Source organism: Cibotium barometz, chromosome 2 (genome assembly GCF_041138505.1).
Source record: "Cibotium barometz isolate CiBa-2024 chromosome 2, ASM4113850v1, whole genome shotgun sequence".
Taxonomy (NCBI): domain Eukaryota; kingdom Viridiplantae; phylum Streptophyta; class Polypodiopsida; order Cyatheales; family Cibotiaceae; genus Cibotium; species Cibotium barometz.
Genome location: NC_141047.1, coordinates 56959050 through 56977200, shown reverse-complemented (window position 1 = coordinate 56977200; position 18151 = coordinate 56959050).

Genomic DNA, 18151 nt, shown 5'->3' with positions numbered 1-18151 from the left:
CATGTCTCTGCAAAGTGATTGTCCCTTCTTCCACAGATCTGGCACTCTTGCTACGTGCCTCTTATCTGGCACTCCTCTTTTATGTGCCCTTGATTGTTGCACCTCGTGCACTAATAAAAATTAAGAATAAACATCTCAAACTGTCTAAATCCAACTCTAATTATGTCTTATATAGTTCCACAATAATCTTGAAAGATTGGAGAGAAAAACATTTGAGTTTCTAGCACTAGCTCTTGACTATCTTGTGATTCAAAGTTAGCCATTACTCTATAGTGAAAAGTTTTTCTTTTCTTATCTATTCGCTCCACATGAAAATGGCATCCATGTGACCATGGTGCTCCATTATTTTCATACTACATTACATTATACAAAAAAAAACTTTTAAAGAGTGTTATTTGAATTATTGTACGTCAAGAAAATTAATTATTGAACTTGGATGTGTTGGTTGGATAATCTTGAAAGATTGGAGAGAAAAACATTTGAGTTTCTAGCACTAGCTCTTGACTATCTTGTGATTCAAAGTTAGCCATTACTCTATAGTGAAAAGTTTTTCTTTTCTTATCTATTCGCTCCACATGAAAATGGCATCCATGTGACCATGGTGCTCCATTATTTTCATACTACATTACATTATACAAAAAAAAACTTTTAAAGAGTGTTATTTGAATTATTGTACGTCAAGAAAATTAATTATTGAACTTGGATGTGTTGGTTTAATTTGCATACATGCCAATCACATTCTCTTGTAAATTCAATAATGCTTTTTCATCATCCTCTCTTGCTTTCCTTAGAGTTTGTTCTAGCCATCTAAATGACATATTGTTAGGAAGTTTTACAAGCTTAAAAGGATATGGAAGATGTTTGTATGATCTTCTCTTGAAATGTTTCCACACATTTGATGTCTCCACTTGTGCCTCTTTATATCTATCAAGCCATTTTTCCATTTTTGGAGAATTCAATAAATAAAATCTCTTGATCTTGATTGTAATGTCTCATCCATCTTATGGGTTATCCCTTTGCCTTCCATTCATCCTCTTTGTTATACCAGAATTGAGGCATGTTAGGATCAACTTGTCTAAGGAACTCAGAGATGTACACCAATGATTCTTGTACTAACCAACCTTTTGACATGCTCCCTTCTGGCCTTGCCCTTTTTCAAATTAACCCCTTCAAGGTCTTCATAAATCTCTCCAAGAAAAACATCCATCTACTATGAACAGTGCCAGTAAATTGTGACCTCATCAACTACATGTAGGAGCAAGGAAGTATCGTAACTCACCCCAATATTTCATTTCAAACTTCCTCTTTCTTTTAAGGAGAATCTTCACGAATACTGTTTAGAAAGTGCTTCTCAATCAAACATAGTACTTCTAAGGATTTCATTCTTGCATCTTTGATTGTTTATTAGTTTATCTCCTTCAAGGATTTTCATCAAACTAAGGTACAAACTATAATGCTTTTACTTTTATGCAATCTTTAACTGTAGGAAGCACAAAATGTAATGTGACACATATACATTAGTAATGAATATATATATGATAAAGGAGACAGAAAATGAGTTTTTATGTACCTATAAAAACTTATGCCAGTCATGAGACTTTAGGCCACTTAACTTATTGTTTTCGAGTAAATGCATCATTAAGACAATGTATATGTCCCATTGGTGCACAAAATGATGCAATAATCTTCTTTACTCTTTTTTCCTCACTGTTTGATAAAATCCAAGGTGTTGGGGGTAGGACTACTTTGCCTCATTCATTTAGTTGTGCCCACAAAGTTTATCTTTTCGACTTCCTTTAAGTAATCTCGAGCACCCTTACTATATTTATCTCCATTTAAATTTTCCCAAATGATGATCTTGACATTTTTGAATATATGGATGGGATCCAAGAGATGATTGATTCCATCTATCGATTCTTCATTACCGTTAGCTCTCCATAATTCCAACCAATCACTTGCTTTCACTCTACAAGGTGGTCAACCAAGTTTCCATCCCGTAGTAGTGAATGATGCAATAGAAGATATCTTATATGCCTCTAATATATCTTTAGAGTTGGAGAACGATGCGCATCCAATTGAGGTCCACAAATAGGACATGCATGGTATCCACTAATAGCCTAGGTAACACCATTTAATTATATTATGATTGTTGGAGACAACATGTGTTCTCCTTCTATTTATCAATGTATGGGTTCCAAAGTCAAAGGGTAGCATGTAGCCATAGTGTGTGAACACTCCTTATTATGAGTGTATGTGTGCGTATTTATGTGTGAACAATCTTTTAGGATAGATTTGATATTATGCAAGTGTGTAGGATGTTTCCTTGGTAAGAACTAGTCCAAGTTTGATTGAGTCAAAAGAGAAGGCTTTATGCCTATAAAAGCATGTATTTGGTGGAGGTTTGAATAATCAAGAGAATCATCTTGAGTCGTGAATATCTTGTGTATCTTGAGCTTTATCACATCTCTCTCTCTCTCTTTCTCTCTCTCTCTCTCTCTCTCTCTCTCTTGTGACCAGCACATAACGGGGGACATTCATCTCTTCCCTCAACTAGTCCCCATAGATTCTTCCTCATTAGCAGATACATGGTCTTTGTTTGCCATGTATGGAATTGTTCCCTGTTAAATTTAACTATTTCTTGTACAGTGCTCATGATGATGTGAAGGGGGTCTTACCTCTTGATCCAATCCAAGATTCAAGGGCAATGTCTATCCTTTACAACTCAAATCTAGTGTTAAATGATGATTACAACATATTTACAAGCATGAGTATACCAAAAATTATATAAAGCCAAGGGTAACTGATTTGTACTTAGTGGTTGGGATATCAAACCACCTTCAAATTGCAATCTAAAGTGATAGAGATCTGTATCAGATACCCAATGGTAAATTTGAACCATCAATTGCACCAAAATATAGTGATTAGTGCTAACTAATCAACGGATTGGTGAAATAATCTCCTGCTTTGTGTGCAAAAAAATAGAGTGTACGGGGAGGCCAGATCTGGTGCCTTAGAGTTCAAATGAGCTCAGATCCTTTCAAGGGCATCAATAGCAGTTAATCTAGTAGAGGATCAACCCAAGAAACAAAAGATTTGACTAAACATTGAATGCTTAATCTCTGTTTTACCAAAGTCACTTGTTGTAGATTTGATGTAGAGCTTGATGCCACTTCTCCTTGAGGAATTTCTCAAATCTGAGATTACCAACATGTTCAACACACCCAAAAACCCTTTGGACTAGCTCCAATTCCAAGTATTCATGATTTATTTGAAGTTTTTCTCAAAAAACAAGGCACCAGTGGCTTCGTGATTGTCTGCAAATCCTGGCAGTGGTTTGATGCATTGATGCGCTAGTCTGAAGCATAGGGGTTGTAGCTAGATGTGGCTAAAAGCTTATAGCCTAATGTTAAGGTTGGAGGGAGATCAAGCCCCTCCACCAATTGGGGGTGTAGAAGGTTAGTTGAAAAAGACTAGAAAAGGTGATTAACTCCTAATGAAGATTAGCAAGGTGATTAGTAGGATGATTAGGCTAAAAGTTAGATGAATCCTAAGCTTGGTTCTGATACCAAGTTGAAATGCAAGCAAGAGTGATGATCTATGGTGGATCAAACACAAGAATCAACGTGATTGGAAGATGATTAAGATAAGATTAGTAAATAATTCATCTAATAGGATAATGTAGGCATGGACACTAAAAAACCACCAATTTCGCATTAGGCCAATGCCTCAATTTATACATTCTACATCCACAAGATGCCAAGCATCTAATCCCATTGATTTCTCCTTGATTTATGCAACTTCCCCTACATCTAGGGGTACCTTTTCCTAGAATCTTTCCACACCCCTATATTCACTCATGCTACCCTTGATTCTCTCATCAATAGATTCCTCTCACCTTTTCACTGCTACCCACTTAATTATAGACTCCTGTTTACAATCCCTTGCTAAGGGCTTGTTCCCGCACACACGCCCATTTACTTGCATATTTCAACACTTCGTCCATTACATTCTCCAATACATGCTTTGTAATAGCTTCTCCAAAACATGATGGTTCCACATGCTTCACCATTGATGTCATGTATGAATAATTCATTGCATACCCATCATATGTCAATCTCTCCATTGGATACCTTATCCTTTGTAACCTTCTCAAAACCTTTAGATCACTTTGCACACCCTGTTCTTTAGCATGTGGAGGAACATATCTCTCTTGCCTTATGTCTGGAGTATATAAGGCTAGGATGCCAAGTACTTCATCTAAGCTTTCCAAGCTAGAGTACTCATAATCTATCATGCCAATTCCTTCAACTTTCTTTTTGCCTTTGTCAACAAGACTTCCACTTATGCTCACACTACTATGTGTCAACCTTCCTGACCATGGACTTACATTATCACTTCCACTTGATGTTTAACCTAGCCCAAATAATGAATTAGTGCTCTCTTTGAAAAGTTCAATGTACATCTGCATCTATGTCATCCACCATAAGATTATCTTTCTTTTTGTACCAACTTGCCAACTCATCAAACACCACATCTCTAGAAATGAGCACTTGTTTACTTTCCAAATTGCGAGAGAGAGAGATTCCGGTACCTGAGTGCTTTCATCTGCTACAAACGCGTTGTTGATCCAAAGATCAATTGAGCTCTCTTTTGCCGGCATCTCCTTGTCCACCCAGCCTCGTGTAGAGTCCTCCAACTCATCAAAACCGTGATCAATTGAGCTCTCTTTTGCCGGCATCTCCTTGTCCACCCAGCCTCGTGTAGAGTCCTCCAACTCATCAAAACCGTGATCCTCTTGAAACTTTTTGAAAGACTGATCGTTCGGGACTAATCCATCATCCCTATACTGCCTTGCCTTATTGAAACACTTCCTTATACAGTCTTTGCCATCAAAATTCAACTCGAGGGCCTCTTCATCTCACCAGAATCCTCTGAAACAAATCCCTCCTCTCCATCATAAAAATTGGCTATGGCACATAGAGCATAGTCTTCACGTATCCTAAATGTATTCTGTATGTCACTCAAAAGGAGATACACCTTCCCACCAATTTCGAACTCAGGGAGTACAGGCAGGATGAGCTGGCTATCTTCAACATTGAACTCCTGTAGATCATATGGCATCTTCAAACCTTGACTCCTGAGAAGAACCAGGTCTAGGGTCTTCGGTTCTTCTACCTCCCGTTCAGGTTGGACCTCATTAACAACTTCTATGTCTTCGTCATTAGGCCGGTTGGTCTCATCTGCAGGCACATCCTCATCTGCAGGCACATCCTCATCAACAGTCTCCTCATAGAACACCTCTTCCCCTAATGAAGGGAGAATAGTGTATAGACAATGAAGGAAACATAGGAATCCGATCGATTCCTCCAGCAACCTATAGTGCTTGGGGTGTACAGAGCATGTCGCTTTGCGGTCAGAAGGAAATTGCAGATACCTTTTTTGGAGAAGATTCAGGTACTTGGAACTTGGAGAGCAATCCATTAAATGTACATAAGCTCTCCCACAGATAGGGACTCTCCCATTCCTAAGAGAAGCTTCAAAATCAAACCTCTTCTTTGATAGAAAATCTGCATGCCGCTCCAAAATTAACAAAATGTCAAGTGGCCTATTGAAAATATCAACCAATATATGATACCGCTCACTAGCCCCAAGAAGCGTAGACGAAATCAAATAATTTTTCATCAAATGACTGATCTTTCAAAATCCCTATTTTACAATCTCCTATTCCTTACGAGTTCCTATAGAGAAATCAACATCCCTTTTTACTAACTTCCTTGCCACGATAGGAACCAAGGACAAGTTTGGCATGTCCTTATTAGCTTCTACCATAGAATCTAAGCTATCGGCACTACTCTCATAATCCCTGCTAGCCTTAATTTATTCCTCGGTGTAAGATTCCTCCCCAACCCCTCAAGATATCCAGTATCTTCCCCTATGATCAAATCCCTCTTCAGAAATATAAAAGATCTTGTTTCTACCTGTTTTTGCCTAGAGAGAGAAAATGTTCTAGAGAGAGATTATTCAGATTTTAGATATTTTTGGATGGAAAAATATCTCTTTTTATTAAAATAAATTCCCCCAAAACAGAAGTTCAAAAAGATTTTCAGAAGGTGCATTAGAAATCAATTATAATCTATTCAAAAGGCCTTATCCTAGGTTTCTAGATTTTCAAAAAATTTAAAATTAAGGTTTTGAGGGGCCAATTAGATTCATCCAAATGTAGGTAGGAGATAAATAGAAGAAATAAAGAAAATCTCCCCAAAAATGAGTAAATACTCACATAAGGTGAAGAGTGGACTAAGGACCAAAGGAAATACTAAAAAAATGAATTTTTGACACCTCAGAGTTGGGATTCCCCCTAATGAAGGAGGCGCCTATTTCACATGTGTGGTGGAGTTTTAAATTCTCAAATATTGAGATATTTCATCTCTCCTCTCTCTTAATTCAAGTCTGGTTCCAAAAAGTAAGCTAAACTGACCCAAAATGGTCAAAAATTGACCAAACTGATCTGGAAAATTTTAGAATTAGTTTGCTTAGTTAGAAGCTCACTTTTTCCTATAAATAGAAGCCTCCCCCTTTGTAGAAACTTAATAGTGTTTTAAACACTGTTACTCTCCTCCTCCCCAAAGCCAAAAACTGTGAATTTCTTAATAATTCATTCGTTTTTGACCATTCCCTCTTCGAAAGAATTGGTGGCCACTCTTGTTGCAAACAAGAGTAGATCCCTCAAACCATCAAGCCAAAGGAAAGCTCTCAAAAATTCATGTAAGCAAGAAATCCTACTTTTTCTTTATTCTTTTTTTAATGGTTTTCTAATTTTTATTTTCTTTGAAATGTAAAATGATGCTATGCCTTGTTGGAAAGGCTTTCCCCCTCTCTCATTCTTAAATTCAGCCTTTCTTTATCCTAGATAAGTAATCTAATTGTTGGAATTAAACTTTTCATATTATTTCTCTTTTAAAAGTGGAATTTGATTAGTTTAGAATGCTTTAAACCATTTGGGGATAATTTTTAAGAGACATAACAGGAAAATTTGAAAAATGGTCAGCCATACAAAGGAGGTTATGGCAAAATTTTCTTAGATTCTATGAAATAAAATTTATGTTTTATTATTCAAAAAAGTAATCCCCACCGTTTGTGTATTCTAAAAGTGTTATTTTCATTCTAGGCATAGAAAAATGCATTGTAGAAATATTTTTATTATAAAAGTGTTATTTCCATTAAAATTAAATTCTATGCATAGTGGTTATTGTTTTTAATTATAAAAGAGTGATTTTCATTAGATTTAAATTCTATGCATAGAAATATGCATATTGGATATTTGTTTTTAATTCTAAAAGTGTTACTGTCACCAAAATTTATTTTTATGCATAAATAGATGCATAAAAGAGTTTTTTAAATTATAAAAGTGTCACTTTCATCAATATTGATTTTTACGCATAAATAGATGCATAAAAGAATTTTTGTAATCTAAAAGTGTTACTTTCATCAATATTGATTTTTATGCATAAAAGATTTTTTTATTATAAAAGTGTTACTTTCATCAATATTGATTTTTATGCATAAAAGAATTTTTTTATTATAAAAGTGTTATTTTTATCAAAATGGATTTTTATGCATAAATAGATACATAAAAGAATTTTTTTTATTATAAAAGTGTTCTTTTCATCAATATTGATTTTTATGCATAAATAGATGCATAAAAGAAATTTTTTATTAGTGTTACTTTCATCAATATTATTTTTTATGCATAAATAGATACATAAAAGAACCTTTTTTATTATAAAAGTGTTACTTTCATCAATATTGATTTTTATGCATAAAAGAATTTTTTTAATTATAAAAGTGTTACTTTCATGAATATTGATTTTTATGCATAAATAGATGCATAAAAGAATTTTTTTATTATAAAAGTGTTACTTTCATTAAAATTGATTTTTATGCATAAATAGATGCATTAAAGTTTTTTTTTAAGTGTTACTTTCATCAACACTACTACATGATAGCCTAATATCGGCACTTATAACGACGTCATTAAACGGGGTCTAAAAAATCTCGTCATCGATATAAACGCCGGTATCTGTGCCAGAACGACGACGTCGGTATAAGCGTGGGGGATCATGCCGGCGCTTATACCGGCGAAAATACCAGCGTTAATACCGGCAAATATACCAGCGTATATACCGACAGATATACCGGCGACAATACCGTTAGATATACCGGCCGATTTACTGGCGAATATACTGGGGAATATACCGACGCTATAGCAGAATTTTTTTTTAGTCAGAATGGTGTTGCCTGGCTGTTGCCTGGCTACCTGCAGTGAACAGGACTCAACAGCAGTAAACAGACAGCACCATTCTGTCTAAAATACAGCACAAAAGACAACTGTGCTCGTTTTTTTATTTTTCAGATAAACAAGAAATTAAACATTAATACTCATGAATATTTTGATCATATACCAATAGTTTGAAGGTCTTACATTATGGTAATGCCTCCCAATTGATGGTCTCTCCTTCTGCTTCAAGCATCTCAAATAAGGCCACAAGGCCATGTTTGTGAGCGTACTTCTCTTCTCGCCTACTTGGTGGGCGATTCATGGCCAACCCCTACATAAACGATTAACAATTACAACTTTTAGAAATCAACATTTAGCCCACATACATACATTTAGATAAACAAAATTGCTACAAATACTTACGAATTCATGGCGCATGGTTTCGTAACCACCACTCCCAAGATGAGAAGCCCCTACTGTTTGGAGTCTTGTCCTTGCTGCCTCTCTTTGTTGTTGAAACCTCTCTGGTGTCTCTGTGAGCTCCTGAGCTATGGCTTCCCACTCCCTATCATCTAGCCAAACAAGTTTCTCTTTCCCCTCTCTAAATGCATCCCTCGCCTCTGACCTATGATGCCCCATCAAAATGCGAGCTGTATATTGTATCCACTCATTAGAGATGACATTCATAGGGTCAGATGGCTGAAACTCTTGCTTTATCTTTGTATTTATGTAATTTTTCTTCTCCTTATCTTGCTAATCCCATTTAGTCATAACAGAGTTATGAAACTGTATAGTGCACAATTGTCGAATTCGTGTCTTCATTGCCTTCACTCTCTGCACTATTCATTATAGGTGCCCCATCCCTAATTGTGTATATCTTGCTGTTGTCATGGTCATGTGCACCCCAGGGAGTGGAAGGTGAACCTATGGGTGTGCTATCAACAGATGAGAGCGAAGGACGACGCTCACATGGTGGTGGTGTCACAGCATCTGTGGCACTACCACCACAACAACCTCCCCCTCAAAACCTACCATCTGTGACGCTCACATGGTGGTGGTGTCACAGCATCTGTGGCACTACCACCACAACAACCTCCCCCTCAAAACCTACTATGTGAGCGACGTCTATGTGAAGAGATGGTAGATCGAGCTGTAAGAGGAGTGGAAGGCTGTGTGGTATGAGGTGTGGGAGCTACTGTTGTACCTACGGGTGTGGAAACTTTCGTCGTGAAGCCAGATGGTGAGGCAGATGTCCCTGCTCCAGAACCCCAATAATTCTGAGCCATGGCTCTCTGCTCTGGAGTCATGGATGAGAAAAAATCATATAACTGCTGGGGACTCATGCCCTGTGGTGTAGGGTTAAATGAGAAATCAGGACTGTAGTCGAGCGTGAGTCATCACCCATGGCCTGTTGGACAAAAAACCATATGACAAACTTGTGCGAAATGAAAATTACATGGTAAACAATGAAAGAACCATATGACAAACATTAACAATGATAAAAAACAATGGTAAACCATATCACTTTGCACCTGCACTAGTGATTATGACGGTAAACATTAACAATGGTAAACAATGAAAGGACCATATGACAAACATTAACTTCCCTAAACAACAATGGTAAACCATATCACTTTGCACCTTCAATGTCATAAAATCATTACAAATATGTCATAACCATTTGCATATTCATTAAGATACATCATTTTAAAAATCATTATCTATTCTATCATCCTCATTAAGATTAGTAGCCCCAAAGAGATCTATGTCTATGTACATTTCAGCATCCTCATCATTAAAAGTCCCTTGATGAAGGATGTCCTCATCATCTATGTCTTCTTCCTCAACACGTTTTCCAGCTTCATTGGTTTGCACCTCTTCATTTGGATCTTGCCCTAGTTGCTCCTCTTCATTTGCTTGCTCCTCTTCATTGTTGATATCGGCTTGTTCTTGCTGCTCCCCACCACCCTGTGAATCCACATCACCCTGTTGTAGCTCTAATTCTTCAAAATTTTGCTTACGGGGGGCGACTTGAACCACAAATAGACAACGTGGATCTTTTGGATCCGATTTAAAGACAACCTGCTCACAATGCTCTGGGCGCACAAAAGTATCTTGCTGATCGGTCCATACCTTTGTGGAGTCCACTTGGATGAGGCCACTCTTGTCTCTACGTACAGTTGCATGTGGCCCATTTGTGATTTACCTTGAACCACTTCATATCAAAGATAAACAACTCAAAACTTCTGAAGCCAACCTTTAATATGTCTTGAATGGTTCCAAAGTAATCAAGCATTCCAGTAATTCTGTTATCATTACTTGCACTTGCACGACTTTCTTGAACAAACTGTGCTGTGACACCACAATCAAAGGTTGCTCTTCTTTGGTCTATTAAGATTTAGTCAAATATTACAAGTTGAAAATTTATCATTTCAACATTAGGTGTAATCTCCAAAAATCCCTTACTTGAAGAGTTTAGTGACACTTGTATTAGACCATCCAAAAATTGACTGTAAATTTAGCATTGTAAGAGATGCACGCAATACAGATATCTTGGCACCATGGCATAGTGGAAGGCATGCAAGTTTATGCATGGCCTCTTCCTCTGGTTCATAATTTGACCGTTGAGAATGTCGTGGTTGATGGTCTTCATGTTCATGCTCCTCGAAGAGAACTTCTTGTTGCTCGATAAAGGCATCCAACATTTCCTCCATTGGACCTTCTTCCATTCCCTGACCTTCTTCCATTCCCTTGGGTGCTGTTAATTGAGATCCATATGTCACTCCCTCCTTCGATATTCTCATCCTTTGTTGGGGTCGAGAATTCATAGGCGCAATATTATCAAGATGCGGTTGCACACTTGCTTGGTTGTACGATTGAAACTGTAAATTTTGTAAGCGCTCCATTTGAAATATGCCAGCGTCATGAATATGCTGGTTGCAATTCCTTCGTTTTCGAAAGATTTGGTACTTACATCGCATGCATGGACATGCTATTCTCTCTTCAAGATTGAGAGGCTCCATCTAGTAGGATAACATGTATATGTAGCTCATTAAATGCAAATCATTATGCATTACACAAAGCATTATGTAAACCATAAAACATGGCTTCTTTTCCCCAGCCGTGAGGGAGATTTTAAAAATAACATTTTCCCTAGCCGTTGAGGGAGATTTTAAAATTAAGGTCCCGCGTCGAAGCCTGCACCATCTAATTTTAAAAGATTCCAAAACTCGGGAAGTACTTCAAACTTTCCTCCCCCCCAAAGAGACGGCAAGGCCTAAATAAGAATCTAGATACTAGGAGATTCAGAAGTGAAGGAACACCCTTTCCACAGAACACTTTCTCAAGAGCCCCACCTCTTTCAAGGATTCAGAGGGATGAGCTCAGAAGTGAGAAGCGGTGTTTTGGATGTCAGGGTTTTGGTCACCAGCTGAAAGACTCCCTGACTCCTGCCATGTCAAGGGGACAAGGAAGTCAAGGACCCAGAGTGCAGAGACCAGCCCCTTCCTATCAGTCAAATCAGGGTCCATCTCGTCAAAATCACGGCAATCCCAGGAGAACTCTAGCTCAGCCATCTGCCTTTGTTCAGAGTAGCCTCAGAACTCCTTCCCAGAATTGGGGCAACTAAAGAGAAAGAGTTTCGCCTCAGACTACTGCAACAGCCAGAGCAGTCACAATAGCAAAAGTAGTGGAAGAGGAAAGAGGACAGATTTATGCAGCAATTAAAAACCAAGGGCCAAATCGCCAATTCTCCGTCATCCATACTTCAGCTGAGTATCAGGGTAAGCCTTTTAAGCTTTTGATTGATTCAGGCAGTACTCATTCTTTCATTTTCCCAAGATGCTTGCATAAGCTAATCTTAGAACAGAAACTAGGGAAACCTATGGAAGTTGAATTGGCTAGTGGGAAGATTCTTTTCACTCAACAGAGAGAGAGTTAGAGAGTTGCCATAGCTTGAGAGCTCAAGAGCTTCACTCAATAGCTTATGAGAATGGCCAAAAACGTACTCTTTCTTTAGCTAACATCTCTTTTATAGAGATGTCACTAACCCTAACCTTAGGCCTCTTTCACACATGGGCGGACAACCCCATAAGTGAGCCTTGCTTAATACACTTAGAACTCTCATTTGAAACCCACATTGGCCTAAAACGATTTACATTGCACTTCGGCACAAAAATATGGAAAAATTATGTGCGTCTCTATATTCCCATGGCTACAATCCCGCTCTCTCGCATTAATTGCTTCTGGCCTCCTTCCATAATCCGTGTTCCCGTGGAACAACTTCTTATGTGAGATCATGAGAGTGCTATTGATATATTTGATCACATCGTTGATAAAATGACTCCCTTGATCACTCACTATCTCAAATGGGCATTCAAAGCATATCATGATGTTCTTATAAAGAAATTTAGCAGTTACACAGGCATCTTCCTTCCTTGAAGCTCTTGCTTCAGCTCATTTGGTAAAGTAATCTCTGCGACAATGATATATCATGCTTATGTGCAGCAGAACTAATTGGTCCAACATAATCTACACCCCATTTTCCAAAAGGTTAATCTAGTCAAATAGGATGTAAGGGCATCATGTCCATCCTTTGCATTTTGGCATAGCGTTAGAACTCATAACAACCTTTGACAAAGACGGCATAATCCTTGAAGAGTGTCGAACACCAATACCCCAATTGGACTTAGTTGTGATTTCTACTACAACATGTCCACCTGCTACCCCTTGGTGCGCTTGTTCCAAGATGTACAAGTATTTATCCTCCCTGGGGAAGCATCTTAGTATATCATCTTTACCTCTCCTTTAAAGGATTCTAGCAATCATTTGGTAAGGCTTTGCTTCTTTCAACAATTTCCTTGCTAGATTGTGCCTTAACTTTTTTAGTGTTGGGAATCCATTAGCAAAAAAGTTAACAATTCTTTCACTCCACTCTGGTATAGCTTTGACCTTGAATAGTGTAGCATCAGGTAGATTGTCATCAATTCCAATTAGTGCTTCACCATTAGGTACATGTGATAGATTATCTATCATGACATGTTTTTTACTCGGTCTCATAACTACGGTGAAATCCAATTAAAAAAGAATCAATAACCACCTTGTGATTCTCCCTGTGGAGCATGGCTCTCGTTTGTTAACAAGGTACAAGTGGGATTGATGATCAACATAAAAAATAAATTTATTAGCAAGAAGGTAATACCTAAATTTCATAATAGCATAAACCATTACTAACCCCTCACACTCTATGGTGGTATAAAGTGGTGAGTCTAGGGCATGACTAGCCCTAATTCAGGTCCTCCGTCGGCTTGGGTGAGGTTAGGATTAGCAACTCTCTCTCTCTTTGTTGTAATGAGTTTTATTTTTTGCAAGGAGGACAATGATGCTCGTTAGAGCCAACATCAATAAGAGAAACTCAAAGTAGAAAAGTCCCGACGTAGAACCGAAATCGAGGCTCCAAGTGATGCAAGGGTGAGTTGTCATGGTCATAGCCTGAGTAGAAGAGAAAGATGCTTTAGAGGCAGCAAGCTAGGAGTTAGAGATTATGGTCATAGAGGAGTATCTAGTTAGTATCAGGATAAGGGAGGGTTGATAAAGATAAAATTTAGGTTTAATCTAGAAGCAAGCTGAGGGAGTTAGGGTTAGGGTAAGGTCTAGGAACCAAGCAAAGGCTAGAGTTAGTCTTAGCATTGGGCTAAATGTAGCTAGTTTATGATTATGTTGATTGAATTGAGATTACATTAGCAAAAAAATGACTTAGGGCTGCGTATAGAAACCAGAGAGTTATTAGTCCAGATGTAACTTGGGGGGTACACACTAAAGAATATGCAAATTGGCACATGAATTCGGCACAATTAGTTTTTTTTTCTAATGGAGATACAACAAAATTACATATATCAAGGATTTTGTATTCCAAAAAGTGAAAAAGAATCATACAAAAAGGATTTTGTTTATCCCCTCAAAATTTATAGGTGTGTATTTGAATTCAAAAAATATGTAGGTAGGGAGTTTGTTGATTACTATTTGAACACATAATTTGTCATGTGGAATATTTTGGTGGGTTTATGCATATTAGCCTAGAAGCCATTGGAAAAGGAATAGTTACTGGTTGACATGTATGGAATGGATAAACATTTGACTATATGCATGTGTAATGGAAGTCAAACATCATTGCTATTGTAATTAGCATGATTTATAAATTGTGTTCATTATTTTCTCAAAGAAAATGGTCTTGTATAAATGAAAATGGCATGGGCATATATTCAAGGGTGATAATGGCCTTGCAAAAGAGTGATACAATGAAGAGATGCTACTTTTAAGTTTGTGGTACCCATTTCTAAGTCGGTGGACTTACCTCCTCTTTGTTGCTATGGAGTCCACTCTTTGTTGCTAAGGAAGCCACTCACCCTTTTAGTGGAAAGGGTACCAAAAAGGATGGCATGCTTCAACTTTCACTTTGTCATTCACAAAGTTTCTTAATTTTTGAACTTTTTCAGTGCATTGATATTAAGGTCTTAAGTAACCAATCTATTTAGAACATTACAATTGCTTTTATGTTCAAAGTTATTCCATCCATGCCTAAAAACAGATCCGATAAAACCATGATCAATATAGCTGCCCTTGGATGGATTACAAAAAGAAATAGGTTGATGACTTAGAGAATGGCGCTACGTGGATCGGTATTAGTAATAATCGGTTGATTATCATATAATTAGTTTCAGCCTCATTCCATTGACAACTTACAAAAGTAATAGGGTATTCAAATTTATAATCACATGGTTGGGCTAGGATGCATCCACCAATGGCAACGTTTGATGCATCAATATGCACATGGAAGATGATATCCCAATTTGGCACTTGCAAGATTAGAGCACTAGCCAAGGCTTGCTTCAATAGATGACACTCCCTGGTCCACACAAATGTAATGAGTAGGTTGTACAAAGGTTTAGCTATCTCAACAGAGAATATTATGAACCATCAATAGCCAACATGACCGATAACTATCTGAACTCCCTTGTAGTCTTTGGGTGGCAGGAAGTCTAAAATGACTTTAAGAATACCATTTTTTGGACACTATATGTCCCAAGTTCACTCCATGCTTGATCCAAAATTGGCATTTGAAAGGGTTCAATGATATATGTGATAAAGCCAACACCTTTCAAAGATCTTTCTTAAGCATGCTAGATGTTATTTCCAAGATAAATGAATGCATAAATCAAATAAGAAATCTTCAACAAAGTTTCTTAAGAAGTCCTTAAAGGTAGTGTTCATTAGTCTTTGGAATATGGTTGGTGCATTGGTTAGGCCAAATAGTATAACACAAAGCATATCCCCCACCTTCTGTAGTAACAAATGCTATTTTAGCTTGGTCCTCACGTGCAATGGAAATTTGATTATAGCCTCAGTATCTATCTAAAAAGCTATAAGCTTCCTTACTACCTACAACTCACTTTAGCACACATGTTTAGAATAAGGCAAGGGGTAGTGATCCCTGTGAGGGTGGCAACATTTTCCTTCTTGAGATTGAGACACACTAAGTTTTCCATTTTCTTGGGCACAACCATTAATAGGTAAAACCCACTTGTTTAATCTTATAAATGAATTCGCATTCAATAAGCTTGTTAGTTTCTTCCTTCACAATTTCGGCATATTAAGATTCATTAGATAGGGTCGTTTTGTTGCTAGATTGGTCTAACATTTGGTACCATTGGGATGGTGTGTTGTACAACACTAGCAACAAGCACTCTCTTTATGTCATAAAAAGTCTACACAAAGCAGTCTCTATAATCCTTGAGGAGAGATACAAGTTCAACCTCCTTAGCCTTACTTAAGTCCTTGGCTATGTAAGTAGGCTTAGGATTGTCTCATGGTTTAGCCAAGTCTGGTTCCTTGACCTCTGCAGGTCCATCATAGACTCCTCCACTCTCACTTGTAGGGTTACGTTTTGCATTATCAAAAAATAACTTGCATTCCCAAATGGTGTAAGACTTGTAATGCTCAGGTATTAGGCACAAATGAGACTCATATTCCTTTCCTTCGTCAGTTGCTTCAGCTGCAACCTTAGCCTCTTGTTCCTTCTGTGCGAGTTCATGATTTGGTTTCCTCCTGACTGAGTGACTCGATTTTAATTCATTAGAGACTTTCACCTTAGCTATATCAATTGTGTTCATTGCTATTGTAATTAGCATGATTCGTAAATTGTGTTCATTATTTTCTCAAAGAAAATGGGCTTGTATAAATGAAAATGGCATGGGCATATATTCAAGGGTGATAATGGCCTTGCAAAAGAGTGATACAATGAAGAGATGCTACTTTGAAGTTTGTGGTACCCATTTCTAAGTCGGTGGACTTACCTCCTCTTTGTTGCTACGGAATCCACTCTTTGTTGCTAAGGAAGCCACTCACCCCATTGACTCTTTTTAGTGGAAAGGGTACCAAAAAGGATGGCATGCTTCAACTTTCACTTTGTCATTCACAAAGTTTCTTAATTTTTGAACTTTTTCCAGTGCATTGATATTAAGGTCTTAAGTAACCAATCTATTTAGAACATTACAATTGCTTTTATGTTCAAAGTTATTCCATCCATGCCTAAAAACAGATCAGATAAAATCATGATCAATATAGCTGCCCTTGGATGGATTACAAAAAGAAATGGGTTGAGACCCAAACTTAGGGAACGGCGCTACGTGGACCTATATTAGTAATAATCGGTTGATTATCTTCTAATGCTCCGACCAGGGGAGCCATCGGGGTTGTTGAAGCGCACGAGGGTGTACGTTGCAGTCCCCGCAAGAGCGCCCGTGATGGGCCCAGCTATGTACACCCATATTGCCATGTAATTATTGGCCACTATTGCAGGTCCCAGTGTTCGAGGCTGTTTGGTACTCCTTGTCTTGAGAATTAAGGGACCTCGTCGGAACGCATTTGTTTTGGGCTTGTATAGGTTTGTTCGGAGTGTGGTCTTCTCGAGGTCCACTGGAGATGACATCAACCACTCGGTTGCCTGAATGTGTGCGCGTCCCCAAAGAAAGTGGGCACTGGAAGATTGTATTTGAAGGTATGAAAGCATGTGGACAATTGATGGTCGGGATGCCCATTAAGTGTGTCCATGGAATGCAACGGGAAGCAGATGGGGGTGTGTCTTGTTTGCAAAGGGAGCGGCCGCCGCAGAGCAGAGGCGTGGTGAGGTGTTCTTGTTGGGAGGCCGCCTGTGAAGGTGGAGGATGCTTCTCTGGAGAGAAAGGAGCTAACGGATGAGCTGCAAAGGACAGAGCTCTGGGGTTGGCTGCCACAGCTGCTGGCGGCTTCAACGATGGTGAGGCTGGCACGTGAGCGTGCGAGGCTACATGCGGGGCTGAAGAGAGAGCTGCTCGCGACTGAAGAGGAAGTCGCCTAGGAGCGACTGGTGGCTGGTGGTGCCCGTAAAAAACCAGGGGGGTTGGCGCAAAGGAAGGGAGCCAAGGTGGTCGCCTTTGGGAACGAGAAGGGAAGAGTGTTATGTTCGTTTTTTGCTGGGCCGCAGAGAAGGACTGGTGGCGGCGGGCGACAAACAGAGGCCGGTTGTGGCAGGATCACCGTGAAGAGATGACGGTGGCTGTGTCGAAGACCTGAGAAGGCAGCGAGGAAGTTGGCGCCGACTGGGTGAAAGGGCCACAGGAGTCTACGGGCTGGGAAGTCACCTAAGAGATGCCGAAAGTGGGGTTACTGGTGGGGCGCCCTCTGAGAGAGGGAGTTGATGCAAGGCAATAGAAGAGGAATTTGGTGTTGACTGCAAGCCGAGGACAGTAGAGAAGCGCCAACTGCAGGGAAAGATTTGGGGCTATTTTGGAGGATGAGCTGGTGGGCTGTTTTTAACAGCTGTGTTTACAGCTGTAT